At 43.4% G+C, this 21,276-nt stretch overlaps 1 protein-coding gene across 17 annotated transcripts in view; it reads right to left on the minus strand.

The window, feature by feature from the left end:
• Positions 1 to 21,276, minus strand: part of MEF2A (myocyte enhancer factor 2A) — a 334,719-nt gene that overhangs the window by 249,373 nt on the left and 64,070 nt on the right. The window contains exon 1 of one of the 17 annotated variants that reach the window (XM_063925693.1): positions 6,486 to 6,589. The exons of the other annotated variants lie outside the window; for them this stretch is intronic. The gene's annotated coding sequence lies outside the window, so the exon portion shown is untranslated. Of the gene's footprint in view, positions 1 to 6,485; positions 6,590 to 21,276 lie in introns of those variants that run through there. 17 annotated transcript variants of the gene reach the window in all.

Genomic DNA, 21,276 nt, shown 5'->3' on the forward strand with positions numbered 1-21,276 from the left:
GGGGACTCCGTCAGGACCATGGGGATTATACCAAAGCTCCCAAACGGGCGGGAGAGTGCGGATGACTCTGCAGCACCGAATGAGAGAACTCCAGGTCCTCCTTAGCCAGGGTATCAAATTTGTAGAATTTTACAAACGTGTTCTCCCCTGACCACTTAGCTGCTCGGCAGCGTTGTAATGCCGAGACCCCTCGGGCAGCCGCCCAAGGTGAGCCCACCTTCCTTGTGGAGTGGGCATTTACAGATTTTGGCTGTGGCAGGCATGCCACAGAATGCGCAAGTTGAATTGTGCTACAAATCCAACGAGCAATCGTCTGCTTAGACGCAGGAACACCCAGCTTGTTGGGTGCATACAGTATAAACAGCGAGTCAGCCTTTCTGACTCCAGCCGTCCTTTAAATATATATATATATATATTTTTAAGGCTCTGACAACGTCGAACAACTTGGAGTCCTCCAAGTCGCTAGAAGCCGCAGGCACCACAATAGGTTGGTTCAGGTGAAACGCTGATACCACCTTAGGGAGAAACTGAGGACGCGTCCGCAGTTCTGCCCTGTTCCAATGGAAAATCAGATATGGGCTTTTGTACGATAAAGCCGCCAATTCTTACACTCTCCTGGCCGAAGCCAGGGCCAGTAGCATGGTCACTTTCCATGTAAGATATTTCAAATCCACCGATTTGAGTGGCTCAAACCAATGGGATTTGAGAAATCCCAAAACTACATTGAGATCCCACGGTGCCACTGGAGGCACAACCGGGCTGTATATGTAGTACTCCTTTGACAAAAGCTTGGACTTCAGGAACTGAAGCCAATTCTTTCTGGAAGAAAATCGACAGGGCCGAAATTTGAACCTTAATAGACCCCAATTTGAGGCCCATAGACAATCCTGTTTGCAGGAAATGTAGGAATCGACCCAGTTGAAATTCCTCCGTCGGAGCCCTCTCCTTCAGGATCCGGCGTTCAACCGCCATGCCGTCAAACGCAGCCGCGGTAAGTCTAGAGGTAGAGTGCACGGATCCTCCGTGCGCATCTCTTGAAGTTCCGGGTACCAAGTCCTTCTTGGCCAATCCGGAGCCACGAGTATCGTTCTTACTCCCCTTCGCCTTATAATTCTCAGTACCTTGGGTATGAGAGGCAGAGGGGGGAACACATACATTGACTGGTACACCCATGGTGTTACCAATGCGTCCCCAGCTATTGCCTGAGGGTCTCTTGACCCGGCGCAATACCTGTCCAGTTTTTTGTTGAGGCGGGACGCCATCATGTCCACCTTTGGTTTTTCCCAACGGTTCACAATCATGTGGAAGACTTCTGGGTGAAGTCCCCACTCTCCCGGGTGGTGATCGTGTCTGCTGAGGAAGTCTGCTTCCCAGTTGTCCACTCCCGGAATGAACACAGCTGACAGTGCTATCACATGATTTTCTGCCCAGCGAAAAATCCTTGCAGCTTCTGCCATTGCCCTCCTGCTTCTTGTGTCGCCCTGTCTGTTTACGTGGGCGACTGCCGTGGTGTTGTCCTACTGGATCAACACCGGCTGACCCTGAAGCCGAAGTCTTGCCAGGCTTAGAGCATTGTAAATTGCCCTTAGCTCCAGTATATTTATGTGAAGTGAAGTCTCCAGGCTTGACCACACTCCCTGGAAATTTCTTCCCTGTGTGACTGCTCCCCAGCCTCTCAGGCTGGCATTCGTGGTCACCAGGACCCAGTCCTGAATGCCGAATCTGCGGCCCTCCAAAAAGGTGAGCACTCTGCAACCACCACAGAAGAGACCCCCTTGTCCTTGGAGACGGGGCTATCCGCTGATGCATCTGAAGATGCGATCCGGACCATTTGTCCAGCAGATCCCACTGAAAGGTTCTTGCGTGGAATCTGCCGAATGGAATCGCTTCGTAAGAAGCCATCATTTACCCAGGACTCTTGTGCATTGATGCACTGACACTTTTCTTGGTTTTAGGAGGTTCCTGACTAGCTCGGATAACTCCCTGGCTTTCTCCTCCGGGAGAAAAACCTTTTTCTGAACTGTGTCCAGAATCATCCCTAGGAACAGCAGACGTGTTGTCGGGATCAGCTGGGATTTTGGAATATTTAGAATCCACCCGTGCTGTTGTAGCACTACTTGGTATAGTGCTACTGCGACCTCTAACTGTTCTCTGGATCTTGCCCTTATCAGGAGAACGTTCAAGTAAGGGATAATTAAATACGCCTTTTCTTTGAAGTAGAATCATCATTTCAGCCTTTACCTTGGTAAAGACCCGGGGTGCCGTGGACAATCCAAACGGCAACGTCTGAAACTGATAGTGACAGTTTTGTACCACGAACCTGAGGTACCCTTGGTGTGAAGGGCAAATTGGGACATGGAGGTAAGCATCCTTGATGTCCCAGGACACCATAAAGTCCCCTTCTTCCAGATTCGCTATCACTGCTCTGAGTGATTTCATCTTGAACTTGAACCTTTGTATGTAAGTGTTCAAAAGATTTCAGACTTAGAATAGGTCTCACCGAGCCGTCCGGCTTCGGTACCACAACAGCGTGGAATAATACCCCTTTCCTTGTTGTAGTAGGGGTACCTTGACTATTACTTGCTGGGAATACAGCTTGTGAATAGCTTCCAACACCGTCTCCCTGTCGGAGGGAGATGTTGGTAAAGCAGACTTCAGGAATCTGCGAGGAAGAGACGTCTCGAATTCCAATCTGTACCCCTGTGATACTACCTGCAGGATCCAGGGGTCGACTTGCGAGTGAGCCCACTGCGCGCTGAAATTCTTGAGACGACCCCCCCCACCGGACCTGAGTCCGCTTGTAGGGCCCCAGCGACATGCTGAGGACTTTTCAGAAGCGGGGGAAGGCTTCTGCTCCTGGGAAGGAGCTGCTTGCTGCAGTCTCTTACCCTTTCCTTTGCCTCGGGCAGATATGAATGGCCTTTTGCCCGCTTGTTCTTATGAGAACGAAAGGACTGAGGCTGAAAAGACGGTGTCTTTTTCTGTTGGGAGGTGACCTGAGGTAAAAAAGGTGGATTTTCCGGCTGTTGCCGTGGCCACCAAGTCCGATAGACCGACCCCAAATAATTCCTCCCCTTTATACGGCAAACTTCCATATGCCGCTTGGAATCCGCATCACCTGACCACTGTCGCGTCCATAAACTTCTTCTGGCAGAAATGGACAGCGCACTTACTCTTGATGCCAGAGTGCCAATATCCCTCTGTGCATCTCGCATATAAAGAAAATGCATCCTTTAAATGCTCTATAGTCAATAAAATATTGTCGCTATTCAGGGTATCAATATTTCCAGTCAGAGATTCCGACCAAACCCCCCCAGCACTGCACATCCATGCTGGGGCGATTGCTGGTCGCAGTATAACATCAGTATGTGTGTATATACTTTTTAGAGTATTTTCCAGCCTCCTATCAGCTGGATCTTTGAGGGCGGCCGTATCAGGAGACGGTAACGCCACTTGTTTTGATAAGCGTGTGAGCGCCTTATCTACCCTAGGGGGTGTTTCCCAGCGCGCCCTAACCTCTGGCGGGAAAGGGTATAATGCCAATAACTTCTTTGAAATTAGCAACTTCCTATCGGGGGTAACCCACGCTTCAATCAATTTATCTGATTCAGGAAAAACTACAGGTAGTTTTTTTTTTTTTCACACCCCACATAATACCCATTTTTGTGGTACTTGTAGTATCAGAAATATGTAACGCCTCCTTCATTGCCGTGATTATGTAACGTGTGGCCCTACTGGAAAATACGTTTGTTTCTTCACCGTCGACACTGGAGTCAGTGTCCGTGTCTGTGTCTATGTCGACCGACTGAGGTAATGGGCGTTTTAAAGCCCCTGACGGTGTTTGAGACGCCTGGACAGGTACTAATTGGTTTGCCGGCCGTCTCATATCGTCAACCGACCTTGTAGCGTGTTGACACTATCACGTAATTCCATAAATAAAGCCATCCATTCCGGTGTCGACTCCCTAGGGGGTGACATCCCATTACAGGCAATTGCTCCGCCTCCACTAACATCGTCCTCATACCTGTCGACACACACGTACCGACACACAGCACACACACAGGGAATGCTCTGATAGAGGACAGGACCCCACTAGCCCTTTGGGGAGACAGAGGGAGAGTTTGCCAGCACACACCAAGGCGCTATAATTATACAGGGACAACCTTATAGTAAGTGTTTTCCCTTATAGCAGCTTAATATATATTAATATCGCCAAAATATGCCCCCCCTCTCTGTTTTAACCCTGTTTCTGTAGTGCAGTGCAGGGGAGAGCCTGGGAGCCTTCCCACCAGCGGATCTGTGTGGGAAAAATGGCGCTGTGTGCTGAGGAGATAGGCCCCGCCCCCTTCACGGCGGGCTCTTCTCCCGGTTTTTTCTGTAATCCTGGCAGGGGTTAAATACATCCATATAGCCCAGGGGCTATATGTGATGTATTTTTAGCCAGTAAAGGTAATTACATTGCTGCCCAGGGCGCCCCCCCCCAGCGCCCTGCACCCTCAGTGACCGCGGTGTGAAGTGTGCTGAGAGCAATGGCGCACAGCTGCAGTGCTGTTCGCTACCTTAAGAAGACTGGGACGTCTTCAGCCGCCGATTTCTGGACCTCTTCTCTCTTCAGCATCTGTAAGGGGGCCGGCGGCGCGGCTCCGGTGACCCATCCAGGCTGTACCTGTGATCGTCCCTCTGGAGCTAGTGTCCAGTAGCCTAAGAAGCCAATCCATCCTGCACGCAGGTGAGTTCGCTTCTTCTCCCCTTAGTCCCGGCGTTGCAGTGAGCCTGTTGCCAGCAGGACTCACTGAAAATAAAAAACCTAACAAACTTTTATTCTAAGCAGCTCTTTAGGAGAGCCACCTAGATTGCACCCTTCTCGGCCGGGCACAAAAACCTAACTGAGGCTTGGAGGAGGGTCATGGGGGGAGGAGCCAGTGCACACCACCTAGTGGTCAAACTTTTAATCTTGTGCCCTGTCTCCTGCGGAGCCGCTATTCCCCATGGTCCTGACGGAGTCCCCAGCATCCACTTAGGACGTCCGAGAAATTATCTAAACAAACAAACAAACAAACAAACATACATATGTAAGGTGCTAACATAAGTACAAGTGAATGCAGCAACTCTTTAAATATACTGTATAACTGAAATGCAAGAGCGTAAAATAGGATTATAGATTGTAACTGCCAATGTAGGGCTACACAATACTTACTCATTATAGCCACCTGTGTTTCCGGAAAAGCAAAGAACTGTCTTAAGTTTTGGTGTTTATATTCTTTAAAGTGGATTCTGGTATTACTTCATATACAAAACAGAAACTTACAGTTGTTGAAACAAACAAACACATGAAGTGCAGCTGTAACATTTATAAACGGTACAGCAGTAACTTCTGGCACTTGCGAAGCTTTGAGTCGTGAGTCAGGAAATGCTGAAAGAACAGCCAAACGTAAAAGTGCAGCCAGCGACTGCATCACATCCTATCATTTTTATAATAATATTTTTTTTATGCCCCCAAACAAACATCGGTCAACTCTCAAATGTACTTTTACTTATCAACATACAGACCTAAAATATCAAAAACTAAGAGATGTCAATTCATGATATAGGAGTACTCCCAATTACATGGTGTGACCTTTGGAACAAGGGTATCTTGTATATGTTGATAATAGCAGTCCCCCGTGGCTACTGTCCAAATTCTTCCATGCAAGAAAAAAAAAAAAAAAAAAGCATTGATAGTTTGTACCCAATTCTGATTCAATTCTCAACTCCTTCAGACATATTAAAATCTTAACAATCCATAATGACAAAGGGTCTTCAGAAAAGGTATGTAGCACGGGTTATGTCATAATGAAAACAGTTTGGTACTCCAGAGGTCAAAATACCTACAAAATTGAATTTTTAGAGGGATGACCCTTTGTACACAACAGGAGGGAGTTGAATAGCAGAGACAGATGCAACCTGATCAGAATGTTGTATGACGAGGGGAAGGGGGGGCAGACACACCAATAATTCCACCTCCCTACACAGCCATTAGACAATACCAGAAGGCATAAAGTATGTCATTTACATTGGCACCTGCTCAAATGGGAATTAGCAAGTTACACTTATTTAGATCCAGCTAGCTAACCACAAATACCACCATCTCATTTAACATTTTAAACAAGCAAAGAACAAATAAAGGACTATGTTAACGCTTACTGTTCTTCAGCAAGTTACAGTTCTACACTACAGAGAGTCATTTACAAATGCTTGTGAAGTAAGAGTCGCAGGAGACAAAAATGCTGTCAGTCAAGAGTTTACCTTTTTACGTTTCCAAATTAAATCTTAAACCGTACCAAAAGCACAAGAAATAGCCCAATCTCATTCAACTGCATTAAAACCCAAAAATCTGTATATAAAAGGACTTTGCTTGTGTGCTTTCAGGACACTGTCTGCTGTCAATCAAGGAAAATCATGTAATTATAGTAAATGCAAAGACAAATCACTACCTAAAAACAAACCTTGCTAGCTTTAGGAGAGAGATCCACCAAGTGTTTGCCACAGAAGGCATAGAGGGAAGATGTACAGTCACAGTGTTGGTAGTTTGTCACCCAGAGCACCTTTTCTCACAGTACACTGCCGTCCCCTTTTCTCTCTCCCCCTCAGATTCGCTTTTGAGGAGCAATAGCAGCTGAAGCAATGAATATTGATGGTTGGCCGGTAACAGCTGAGATAGCACTGACTTACGGCTTTCATTTCACCTGCATCAGCAAAGATAGTGTTTGGAAGTGGGAAGATGCTGGTCTTAAGGTTCCTTTTGATGTGTACAAATTATTTTACAAATACCAAGGGAAGAAAAAGTTGCAAGAATGTTGCTAGTCCTAGAATGTGTTATCAGGGGAAATAAGAATATGTATGTCCTATGCCAACAGGTAAGACAGGTCACAGAATACAACAGAATACTTATCAGTCTATTGCAGGAGGCGGTCTCCCTATTAGTAGAGTGCTGCAACCACATGAGCCTAAAAAGACCCAAAAAGTACATATGTAAGCAGGAAAACTACAGACGACAGAAGAAAATAACACCGCCGCCATTGTACAATATAATGATCGAGCAATATACATTTTCAGCTCTATGGAAACACATTATTGCAGGAGACTGAAGCAGTTTATGATGTAGTGATAATTTAGGGTGTTGGAGACACAGTTTATGTGAAAACCATTACTAGATACTATTTCTAGAGGTTTACAAGTTATTCAATACAAAGTACAAATTTGAGAAACAATGTAACGGTTGTATTCTATGTAATTACCATTAAAATGTACTAAATTTGTCAATTACATTTTTTATGCCTAAATAAAAATTCTTTAAAACTGCTGCAATATGTTGTAGAATTTTAAATAATTCAAAAAGTCACGTAGATAGGTACAAACCAATGTACCGCCTTGTCTCTAGGCTAGCAAAAATTATAAAAATGGTAGTAAGTGTATATCTAGGATGCATTATAAACAATGCAAACATGACACGACCATACTCTACATAAATATAAATTTATGTTTACAGTTATGATCCGGCAGTAACTGAAAGTAGCCGCTACGTGTATGTATACCTTTCAACATTTTTTTATCGACCAAGAAATATAATTGAAATTTATGAACTTCAACAACATCCATTAATACGGTCCACCTAACCCACTGTTTGAAATTCTAGAACCTCTTAGGTGGAAATATACTAAAGGGTGGTTTAAACCACAGGAGATAGGAAAGTTGAGAAACCACTGTAGGACACACTGCCATCCCAATTTCACTAGGAAACAGAATCCACAAGATTTCTCAAGAGATGTTTTTGAAAACTGGAGTAACCCACTAAACAACAGAAGTGGTTTTGACAGCGAAATAGCTCAAAACAGTATGGTGTTTCAGCTATCTGGCCAATCAGAAGGGGAGGACTCCATAATAACTGCCCTTTTTAAAATTGTATTTGAAGGAGAAAAATAACATTAATAATGCCCTTACTGAAGAAATATTAGTTTAATAATCTACAGATATGTCCTCTCACATCCTTGCTGCAGTCACGCTAAACAGCCCTTGAAGTCGCGACATACCGTGACGGGATTTGGAAGCACGATAGTCATTTTTTTCCCTCAGATGTGTCCTCTTACATCTTTGCTCCATGCGCCAAAAGTTGCGTTACACATAACATGTGAGTGCCATTTGACTCTCTAGCGCCGAACTTCTTTTGTTTTGTTTTTTCCCCGCAAAAATGCGTCTAAAGGCCCATACACACTGACCGATATATCGGCCGTTCTATTGAACGGCTGATATATCGCGGTTCCGTCGGCAAGTGTGTACGGGCGATATGTCTGAACTCCATCGTTCACAGACATATCGCATCGGCCCTGCAGCACAGCCGACGGCCAATATATCTACCGATATATTGGCGCATCGCTGTGTGTGTACGGGCGGTCACCCGACCATCCGCACACATGCTGCGGCAGCGATTGACAGCTGTACTCGCCCAGTTCATGACGTCAGTCCCCGACGGATCGGGCAGGGTGTATGCATAGCACACTGCCCAATCCGTCTATAGATAGATATATCTGCCGATCAATTGATCGGCAGATATATCTATCAGTGTGTACCCACCTTTAGATGCAACCTAATGTAATAGGATGCACAAACAGCCTATGCTTACTAAAATTATATCCGGCATGCCCATATTCTGTGTATAATTGCGGCTCTATCTGCATCCAAAATGCCACGTTATGGTGATTTCTATGAAAACACTGTAGCATAGCATTTTGCATCAAAATACAGTCGCAGTCCAGTATTATTTTTGCACCCAAACATATTAATAAAATGATATTGCTCCCATATGAGTATTATTAATACCCCTTTCAACCTAGCAAAAGTTTCCCGGGTTATTGCACGTGACACCCATAGAGGGAGAATATAACCTGTGACGAGTGCAGTGAGCCACCGTGCCCGCAGCGTGGCGGGCTCAGCGAGCCCACAAGGGGCTTTTCCAGCACTCGCCCTGTTCTGGTGGACGGCATCCTGCTGTCGGGATCAAGACAGCCGGAATCCCGTCTGCCAGCAAATCGTATGTGTCCCATCTCAAGCCAGGTCACACCCGGGAAGCACCAGTGTACAAATTTCCAGGTGCGACCCGGCTCTAAGTCTTAAAGGGGCATCTTCTACCTTTTTCAATACATTATGATCGCCCTCATTAAATTGTATTAGCAGTGCTCACCTTTTGATTGGTCCCATAAATGCGGCGATTAGCGTATTTGTAAACTGGTGGGTTTCAATTCACCCTCCAAACCACCGACTAGTAAAACCAGGGATTATGCAGGTGAAAGCCGCTGGCTATGGATGTGTGTTTAAAAAGCCCCCAAACTAGCCCTTTAATATATTTGCCTATAACCTACCAAGAAAATAAATAAATAAATAAATAAATAAATAAATGGATACAATAGGGTTTTATTTTTTTATTTGCTGTTTTTTTAGGTCCGAGTGCAGTCCAAGTTGCTGATTTAGACATATACAATTTCCTAAACAGCAACTGTATGACACAAAGCGGACAATTCCATAGTTTGGTGGGTGTACAATACGTATTAGGCACCCACCAACGCTATTAAATTGTTGCCCCCGTTGGGTGCGCATGCCCAGGTTACTACAGTTTAGGGCGCCCAACCCACAGAGTTTACTCACATTTCAGCTTGCACCTCAGGAGGCTGTGAGCTCAAATGTGTCTCAACGACTGCATGTATGCCCAAACGGAGCAACATTTGAATTGCTCCGTTGGGCGCCATCTAGAGGCACCCGGGGAGACCAACAATTGAAGTGTTTGTGGGAATCGATATACAGTAGTAGTGTCTTTAGAATTCAATGGCCTACTGATTGAAACCCCAGAGACTGTGACATTTAAGGAATTAAAAAGGAACAGCAACAAAGCAAATCCCTTAGCAAATACCTAGCTCTTTCCAATAATTCCCAACACCAAAGAAAAATGGACAGATGTATAAACAAACCATTTGTACATTGTGAAAAGATAAAACACAATCCTGTAAGGAATTTAATGTATTTCAGTATATGGGCCTGATTCATGTTTGTAAGCAAAGCACTTGGCAAAACCATATTGCACTGCACTGTTAAATATGCAGAGAGATTTAGATTTGGGTGGGGTGTGTTCAAACGGAAATCTACATTAAGTTGCAGTATAAAAATAAGGCTATCTAACATTTGTGTGCTACATGCAAAAGCAGCCAGTATTTTACCCTGCGCAGAAAAAATACAAATGTATTTGCTGACCCTGCATGGCAACATGGTATATTCCAGACACAAGGTTACATGCTTTTTTTTGCTTTACTTACCAACATGAATCAAGATAGAGATAGATTATATATATATATATATATATATATATATATATATATATATATATATATATACATATACATACATACATACATACGAGTCTGGCCTGTGCAGTGTATACTTTTGCTTACACAGTAAAATATTGCTAAACACAACAAAAAGCAAACACCATAGCCAAACAGTAAGTGTGTGAATAACAAACTGAATTTTTATATAAAATAACAAAACTCTGAATACGGACCGCAGCATCCCACTGTTTAGAATTTCAACAGGAGTTGGGAAGCTCCTCTAGCTTATCCCCTAGCCCTCCCATAATGCAGTCTTAACATAATAACCCCCACCTCCCTTTCACCAGGTGATGCCTAAACCTAACCCCCCTCCCGGCACGCTAAATCTTCTCAGGGGCGCCTAAATCTAACCCTAACCCTCTTCCGCAGCTTAACCTTAACCCTCTCCCCTGCAGCCTAAACCTAACCCTCTCCGCGCACGGCTTACCTCTCCGGCATCCTGGCAGTCACTCGATCTGGATGCCGGAGCTGGCATTCTGATCAGTGTCTGGATTCCGGCATCAGCATTTTGATAGCCGGGATCCCGACCGGATCCCAGAAGATGTACTGTTCAGAAAAATCTTTTAAAAAAGGAGATTAGATCAAACAACCATACACATACTAATGATATATAAAGTTAAAAATGCAATGGGACCTACTGTATTCCTTTGTCATTCCACTTTAATTGGTATATATTCAACATGCACATATACAGTATAGTATATAAAGAAAATGTATTCTCTGTAGGTGCATTTGAAGAAGAATGCCTCTGTATAACTGAGAACCAAGAGGCATGCTCATGCCTAAAACAAGAATAGTGGTTGGATGCACTTGTAAGCTTCAGCTGTAATACAGAAATGTCCTCTGCCATTTCTGATTTACAATGTACAGTCACGGTTCGTAATTCAAGGTCATTAACCAGTGATGTACACTGCATACAGTTAATATCTCGGGTTTTGCGGTTCATTATGTGTTGCACGAATAGCTCAGACCTAGTCCTTGTTCAGAAGCAGATACATAGAGAGGCCCTAAAGGGTTTTGGATTCCACTCCATTTACTGTGAGAGCTGGTGCCAACTTCTTAACACAGGAAAATAATGTGACATTGGCGTTTTAACTCCTCTTAATACATAATTATTATCCACTCAGGTTTAGATCACTGCTAATTACCAAGGAGAAAGCTTCAGTACTGTGAAGAAAAAAAAACCCACTCTCATATCAAAGAATGTTACATTTCAAACACGAACACACATTTACATACCCAAAGCCAACAGTGTTATACCTCATACACTTGTTTTTTATATACTTCAGCATGTGTTGAAACATGCCCACAGATATAAATGATTGGCAAACTTGCCCAGAGGCTTCATATGTTAAGTCTACCTTACTAACTCTATTCAACTGTAGACGCTGCTTCAGTTTGCTTTAGAATACACTACGGACTTGTAAAGCAGACGTTATTACACTGATCACAACCCTGTTTAATATTGACGTGCTTCCAGCAAAATCTCTAAGAATGGTAAAAGATGGGACAGTGGAGTAGAAGCAAAAAAACTAAACACCGAAGTAAAAACAAAAGTAAACAATTGTTGCTGAAAAGTTTGTCTAATTGAGAGTTTTTAGTAAAGAAAAGAAACCCACAATTTTCAACCCCCCCCCCCCCACCTTAGCAGCTGCGTGTGACGACATGCAGCCGCCCCGAGAATGCCGCCAACCCGAAAACGCTCGGTCGCTGCCCCCCGCATGCCCCGTGAAACCCTCTGCCTGTCAATCAGGCAGATGCTTCCACAGTTAAATGCGGGCATGTCTCGTCGCTGAAAGTGCGGTCACATCGCCTTTGCGATGCGACCTGAATAAGGCCCATTGCTCAATAAAAAAATACATGGAATATTCTCTACAGTAAGCTGGTTTATTGTGGCTCTTTCTGAATAAGATATGTCTGAGAGGTATTTATGATGCAGACACTGAAGCCATTAAATCAATTTCAACGCACGATTATAAAATACATTTACTTAAACAGAATTAGGAATTCAAATGTTTGAAATGTCAGTTGGGTGTCTGTTTTTTCCTATCTAATAGACAGGAAAAAACAGACACCCAACTGACTTTTCAAACAATTGAATATCCCCCTTAGTGTTCACTCTATGTGCAGGTGCTGATCAGCCGTAACGATACATAACAGTCTGAAAAGTTGCCCTTTAAAATGAAAATCTGCCCTCCTCACTGATCCCCTGCACCTAGAGTGAGCATTTCCTCTCTCTCTTTTCTCCCCATCACTACCCCTAATACAACATATCTTAAAACCCTGCTCAGTCTAAATCAGTTTAATAATTTATACAGGTGTTATAAGCAAGAAAACCATTTGTTTACATGTCACATCTGTTTTATACATGCTCCCTTTCAATCATACTCATTACGAGCTTGATGTACTTTTACACTGCTGTATATGGAACAACTTCAATAAAAAAAGTTTATTTTAAAAATATTGGGGTTTTTTTGCATTCTGCGAATTGTTCGCTATTAACATTCTTAGCACGCACAAATGGGCAGTTTTATCATATGTGCTGCTAGTGTTCCCAAGCGTCTGAGAGCTGCTTGACAGGCCCTAAAATGCATCTTATCCAGAGAGCAAGCCTGCTGCCCCCACCCCTCCATAGATTCTCCATAAAGCTAGAGTTAAGAATGGAACATAATACACTATTTTACTATATGTTTGAGGAGTTTGTTTTATTTTAACGGGGGGGGGAAAAAAAAAAAAAAGTCATTAAAAAGTAGAGTAACAAACATTAGTTATTGGGGGGGATTCAATTGTTGAGTGCTGCCGCAGCTCCCGTCTGAATTGACCGGGAGCAATTCAACCATTTATGCCAATGGGTGCATGTGCCACAGGTACCCATTATTTCTGCTGGCACCCTTACGATTTGGCAAGCAGGAATCCACCCCAACTCAGTGAGCCCAGTAGTTTGCATGCAATTTTGGCACGACATGTGCGATAAGTAATGGGCGACCACAGCACTTGCAAGTAATAGAATATTGCCCATCAAGTGTCCAAAGACAATTGAATTTCCACCTTAGAGTTAAGAGACTAGATTTAAAATTCTATAAACATTGAAGTAGACTTCAATGCAGAAGGAAAAAGCCACAGATTTGAAATAGTTGTCACTTTATAGACCAGTTAATCAGTGGAAAATGCAAATAGTGCTTAAGAAATGAGCTGTCATGGTATGAACATAGGGTGTCATTCCGACCCGATCGCTCGCTGCAGTTTATCGCAGCGATTGGGTCGGAACTGCGCATGTGCCAGAGCCGCAGTGCGCCGGCGCATGCCAGATGGCCGAAGGCAGTAGTTGCCTAGCGATCGCCTCTGCCAGTCAATCGCTGGGCGGGAGGGGGCTGGACGGCTGCGTTATGCCGCCATTTTAGGGGGTGTGGCCCGACCAACGCAGGCTTGCCCGGACCGTTGGGGGGGGGGGGGGCGGGCCAAGGCGGCTGCGTGACGCTGTGCGATGCTTTTGCATTTCTGCGTGGCGGAGGGGGGGGGGGGGGCAGCACTGACATGTAGGGCGGACTAGCCCTGTGCTGGGCGTCCCCCCGCATGTCTGAGTGCCTGATCGTAGCTATGCTAAATTTACGATCAACTCAGAATGACCCCCATAGTAAGATGGAGTTTGTTACAATATAAAACCATATAACCTGGTGGTCTGAAACACCTTATAAATGGCAAGCTATGCAGTGACCACAGAACAGCTGGGGACCTGCCTACCCTTTTCCCTATCCATTTACAGTCTAAAAGTCAGAAATTACCAGGAAAATAAAGCTAGCTGCATTTTTACTTGATTTCGTAGATGGAATGCCTGTCTGTAAAGATGGCAAACAATTACATGACAGATCATCATCTGATTTTCCATGAAATAATTTAAGAGCAACAATGGTGCATTTTCTAGATCCGACATGCTAACAGTGTGTAGTAGTATATGGACTGTTACAGCACATCAAAGTAGAACTTGGCACAAAGATGGATTCTTACTGAACCCAGATAGCGAAATTTAGAGACACAAAGATGAGCAGCCAAGCAAGACTGCACATCAGAGGATATGGTTTTAAAATAGCCTCAGTCAAGAATTTATTAACATCTTAGTGGGCACAGGGTGCTGAACACATTTAAGAAGTAAGTTCATATTTAGGACATGAAGTAATATTAAGGCTTTAAAAGGATTTTAACCATGAATTGTTGACTACACTGTGAAAGCAGCCATTTTGTGGGCTGTACCAACATTCAGCCTATCAATTCAACAGTAACTAGTGACATCACTACTGCTTCAACTCTTGCTGAATGGATAGGCTGCATTCTCAAAGTATGTTGTTGGTTGAGCTCACAAAACTAATAGGAGGGAGTGCAACTTACAGTACTTAGAACTGAAATAATTTTTTAATTTTATTTTAAAGTTGACCTAGAATTTAAGAATTGCCTTAATTAAACAACTTACTTTAAAGCAATGGACCAAAGATGGGATAGAAAGTCTTTAATATTGGAGCCTGGATTGAACAGGCCACTGAAGTACATAAATGTTTTTTTTATGCCATTGAACCAAGTTTACATTGAAATTTCAGTGTAAATTAAAAGATTTTAAAAGGCAGAAATATAGCTATGTTGAATATAGTGCATGTATCTTCTATAACATGCACTGTATACTAAAAAGCACAAAATAGTAAAAAGTAGTATCACGTCGCACATTTACTCAACTCCCAGCAATGTCGCCCTTCAGTAAAAGCGCTGTACAACTTTCTTATATTTTGACACTAAGGAAAAAAAATATTTTATTTACCACATTTTAACACCTCAAAAAAGATGTATTTTGTATCTCTATTATCTTGAGTCTTTATTTATAGCTGGTCTTCTTTGCTCCGTGGACCCTATTTATAGCAGTTGGTGCAAGCAACCATGGATTGCATGCAGCAGATCTCCTACCTCTAGGCTGTTTGTACATAAGTCAATGTGGTAAAAATAAGAGGAACTGAAAGATGAAATTTGTTTCATTGTGCCTATTCCTAAAACCGCAAGACTCGTTACTACGAACAAATGGTACTCCCACGGCTTAGAGTGTAACACTCATTTATAGAACCCCCACCATGTACACATTTGCTTGAAGCATCTATTGTGGAAATAACCTCTTTGGAAGGGGTATTTGGAATGGACCTGAATGACATGAGGTCCAAAGATATAAGAGGAACCTCTAAACCCAAAATATTATTTGATGCCTATATCCCCCTCCCCAAATATAAACCTTGCAATCTCCACTCTAACAACAGAGAATATTGCAAATACGAAAGGTTCAGTTTCGTATTAATTTAGATAAATTCCGATACAAGGACTGTGCATAACTTTGTAATTGTGTTTTCAGACAGGGGCTGATAGCAGGGGTTTTTTTTATACCAAAATACAGGTTGCATGCAGTGCCCAGCTTCCATGCCTTCAGCTACATGGAGAAGTCACAGGAGGGAGGGGTTGCCATGGCAGCAGCAATCTGTACACATTTTAGCAATGTGTCACATGATATGAGAAGATACGACGCTTGGCAAAGACCACTCGCTACAAAGTACAAGCAGAGTCAGAAAGCTGACATTTATGATGTATCCCCGATAGATGAAAACTTTAGTACACCTGTTCTGACATTCTCCAATGGCTATGAAATGGCAATGCAACATGTCGGACTACTGCAAAATATCACATAGGTATGGTCACAGGACCTCCCCTTTCTCTGGGCCAGAGTGATGTCCTGGGTAGCAGTACTGCCCCACAGCACTGATGTTTATAACTGTGTGGAGTTTGCATATTCTCCAAGTACTTGTGTGGGTTTCCTCCGGGTACTCTGGTTTCCTCCCGCAATCCAGAAATATACTGGTAGGTTAATTAGCTCCCAACACAATTAACGAGAGAGAGAGAGAGAGAATATATATGTATAATATAGTGTGTGTGTGTGTGTGTGTGTGTGTGTGTGTGTGTGTGTGTGTGTGTGTCGACAAGATGGGCCAAGTAGTTGTCATCTGCCCTAATATTCTATGGGGGTCATTCCGACCTGATCGCTGCACTGTGACAAACTGCAGCGAGCGATCGGGTCGGAACTGCGCATGCGCCGGCACATGGCAGCCGTCGTTGCCCAGCGATTGCTGGGTGGGAGGGGGCAGGACGGCAGAGTTAAGCCGCCGTTTAGGGGGAGCGGTCCGTCCAACGTAGGCGTGGCAGACCATTGGGGGGGTCCGCCACGCAGCCGCTGCAGGCCAGGGAGCGACGAGTAGCTCCCGGCCAGCACGCTAAAGTTGCTCTGGTCGGGAGCTACTCTTGAAGTGCAAAGGCAATAGCCTTTTTTTCTCCCAACAGATCTCTATCTGGTCTCTTCTAGGGACATTTGCTTTACAGTTGTTTTACATTGCAGGCAGTCGCAGAAGAGGGACTGAAGTCTTCAAGCTCCAATCCCATACAGTACTAATATATATATATATATATCTGTATATATGTACCATATTTCAGGTCTACTGTATAGATTGGATACTTCTTTTTTCTGTTTTCAAAAATTAACATTTTAAAAATAAATAAATAAAATGACCTTTGTGCTACACAATTGCCATTGAAATATTGAATTTTATAAACAGTTTCCCCATTTTCAAAGTTTGAAATACAGTAATTTTTCTTTTCTTTTTTTATTTGTGGCAAGTTTAGAAAGACTACACAATTTATTTGGCTACCACATTTTTTTGCATCTAAAACTTACAATACGTATAGGCCAACTATACTTTAAATATCTGGCCAATTCAATTCAAAGTAAGGCCGGATATGTGCAGTTGGAATGGCGTGACAGCAGCACATCGCAGACTCAATATAGCTGCTTTCACTTTACATTGCGATAAGGAACACACTGCTGTGCTTAAAATTGACATAGGTCTTATGTTTACCGGATCTATCCGAATTGCTTTTTACATTACCAAAGCACAAAATTATATTTTGGGACTTCAAATGATAGCTTTTACACAACTGAACCTGGTGTTACAGGAAAGCGTACACCAGGGGTGGGCAATTATTTCAGCTGGGAGGCCACTTAACACAATCCAGTGAATATTCGAGTGTTGCACACAAAATATCCTGCTATATCATGCAGAATTTTAGGACCAAATTAAAAATGTTTAAAATGAATGAACGAATGAACGAATGAATGAAGTTATTTTAGAGTAGCCATTTTATAGTTTCCATCTTTCAGGATCTGCAAAAGTGGATGTATACCGATCTTCTGGTTGTAGTCTCACGGAATGTGAAGTTAAGCAAGGTACCATAAAATGCACTAACTAGACAAGGAGGTGAACTCATTTTGTGATTTGTAAATTTCCCTGTCTCTTGACATCTGGAAAGAGGCTAAACTGCAAAGGAAAGGCTACTACTAAAATACAGAAATTACTGCAATTTGTAGCATTTTTTAAATTTTCCTTATTTCTATGACGTCTCTTTATAGAAATAGACTCACAACAGACTCGCAGTACAAATAGAAACATTCTAATTCATTCTTAGCAGGGTTGTAAACAGGACACCTCATCATAAATTAAGGTTTTAGTGTAAGAACCTGAATCTCAGTCTTTAAACCATTTGTCTCTAGCTGTGTGCTCTAACAACCAAAGGAATAAATATGGCGGATGACCAAGTTAGACAATGTGTCAATATTTATGTTACAGCGGAACAATAAAGAATTAAATAAAAACGCTCTGCAGAACAGTTGTTTCCACACCTAGAAGTGATAACAATAAAACATGTATTCTAACATAAGCCTCGCCAACACTAGTCAACCATAACCTTGGAGTACTTGTAAGTCATGTAATTACAATAAAAGCTAATTTGAATGGTTATTTAGACATGCTAACACCTGCCTTAAAATGCATTTTTTTTCATACACAAACAAAAATAAAATAACCCACATATACATACATTTTATTATATATATATATATATATATATATTTATATTTATTGTACAGAACAAAGACATATGGGCTAGGATTGAAGTCTTGCTAAACTAGGCTGTGGTTATCCAGTCAGTGGTCAACTGTCCTTTGTGCCGTATGCTTTACTGGGACAGCATTACAATACGCCTCCACCTGAGGTATTCTGTACTGAGGAGGGCTGCTGTAAACCCTATAAAATTGAGGTCCGATGATGCCAATGAGATGAGGGAAAGTGGGGCTTGAATTAACTAAATGTAGAAAAAGTCTATAAATTTAGCAATATTCACTTCAACACACAATTCAAGTAATGGAGCCCTTTCATAGGGATTAAATACGTCCCGGCTTTTTCAGGAAAGTACCAGATTCTGGGTCTCTGCCCCGGCGTCAAAATGTCCTGGTTTTACGGGGAAAGGCAGCTGAAGGGGCAGACATGGCAGCAGTAGGCTGCGCAGCTGTCACAGTGAAGGCAGAAGATGTGTTCCTTATGTAGGTGCAGTGGCGCGTAGAGATTATGAACTTGACCTTATATACAGAGGTCAAGTTCAAATGTTTCTTTTCCATAGACATTTGTGGCTTTCATTTGGTAGCTTATGGGAGTTAGAAATACTTTCAAATATTTGTTTCTTTATGGTGCAACATGCAGACATAAAAAAAATACTAAAATATACTATACTAAAATATTTTAATAATACTACAAATGGCTCCTTCATCACAATTAAGGGCTTGTTTATGAATATCTGAGGCCCAGCCTCATTTCTTATCAACGTCTTTTTGGAATGACTGTTCAAGGCCGTTTATAAAGGAACAGATGCCAGGACACAGGCTGACACTATAACTCCCAGGTTTGGACCCAGCTTGCTCAATGCATAGCCATTATACCACGAATGTACTACTGCATATAACCAGAGAGGAATCCGGGGGGGGGGAAAGACGCAATAAAATAAGAATTTACTCACCGGTAATTCTATTTCTCGTAGTCCGTAGTGGATGCTGGGAACTCCGTAAGGACCATGGGGAATAGCGGGCTCCGAAGGAGGCTGGGCACTCTAGAAAGATCTTCGACTACCTGGTGTGCACTGGCTCCTCCCACTATGACCCTCCTCCAAGCCTCAGTTAGGTACTGTGCCCGGATGAGCGTACACAATAAGGAAGGATTTTGAATCCCGGGTAAGACTCATACCAGCCACACCAATCACACCGTACAACTCGTGATATGAAACACAGTTAACAGTATGAAACAATAGAGCCTCTCAACAGATGGCTCAACAATAACCCGATTTAGTTAACCATAACTATGTACAAGTATTGCAGATAAACCGCACTTGGGATGGGCGCCCAGCATCCACTACGGACTACGAGAAATAGAATTACCGGTGAGTAAATTCTTATTTTCTCTAACGTCCTAGTGGATGCTGGGAACTCCGTAAGGACCATGGGGATTATACCAAAGCTCCCAAACGGGCGGGAGAGTGCGGATGACTCTGCAGCACTGAATGAGAGAACTCCAGGTCCTCCTCAGCCAGGGTATCAAATTTGTAGAATTTTTGCAAACGTGTTTGCCCCTGACCAAGTAGCTGCTCGGCAAAGTTGTAAAGCCGAGACCTCTCGGGCAGCCGCCCAAGATGAGCCCACCTTCCTTGTGGAATGGGCATTGACAGATTTTGGCTGTGGCAGGCCTGCCACAGTATGTGCAAGCTGAATTGTACTACAAATCCAACGAGCAATAGTCTGCTTAGAAGCAGGAGCACCCAGCTTGTTAGGTGCATATAGGATAAACAGCGAGTCAGATTTTCTGACTCTAGCCGTTCTGGAAACATATATTTTCAGTGCCCTGACAACGTCTAGCAACTTGGAGTCCTCCAAGTCCCTAGTAGCCTAGGCACCACAATAGGCTGGTTCAGGTGAAACGCTGACACCACCTTTGGGAGAAACTGGGGACGAGTCCTCAATTCTGCCCTATCCATATGGAAAATCAAATAATGGCTTTTACAAGACAAAGCCGCCAACTTTGATACTCGCCTGGCAGAAGCCAAGGCCAATAACATAACCACCTTCCACGTGAGATATTTCAGATCCACGGTTTTTAGTGGTTCAAACCAATGTGATTTTAAGAAACTCAACACCACGTTGAGATCCCAAGGTGCCACAGGAGGCACAAACGGGGGCTGACTCTGCAGCACTCCTTTTATAAATGTCTGAACTTCAGGTACTGAAGCTAGTTCTTTTTGAAAGAAAATCGACAAAGCCGAGATCTGTACCTTAATGGAACCCAATTTAAGGCCCATAGTCACTCCTGCTTGCAGGAAATGCAGAAATCGACCTAGTTGAAATTCCTCTGTTGGGGCCCTTTCGGCCTCACACCATGCAACATATTTTCGCCATATGCGGTGATAATGAGTTGCTGTAACCTCTTTCCTGGCTTTAGTAAGCGTAGGAATGACTTCCTCCGGAATGCCCTTTTCCTTCAGGATCCGGCGTTCAACCGCCATGCCGACAAACGCAGCTGCGGTAAGTCTTGGAACAGACAGGGCCGCTGCTGCCGCAGGTCCTGTCTGAGTGGCAGAGGCCATGGGTCCTCTGATATAAATTCTTGAAGTTCTGGGTACCAAGCTCTTCTTGGCCATCCACGAGTATCGTTCTTACTCCTCGCCTTCTTATTATTCTCAGTACCTTTGGTATGAGAGGCAGAGGGGAGAACACATAAACCGACTGGTACACCCACGGTGTTACCAGAGCGTCCATAGCTATCGCCTGAGGGTCCCTTGACCCGGTGCAATATCTTTTATAGCTTTTTGTTGAGGCGGGACGCCATCATGTCCACCTGTGGCCTTTCCCAATGGTGTACAATCCTATTGGAAGACTTCTGGAGGAAGTCCCCATTCTCCCGGGTGGAGGTCGTGT

The sequence above is a fragment of the Pseudophryne corroboree genome, chromosome 6 (assembly GCF_028390025.1).
Source record: "Pseudophryne corroboree isolate aPseCor3 chromosome 6, aPseCor3.hap2, whole genome shotgun sequence".
Lineage (NCBI taxonomy): Eukaryota > Metazoa > Chordata > Amphibia > Anura > Myobatrachidae > Pseudophryne > Pseudophryne corroboree.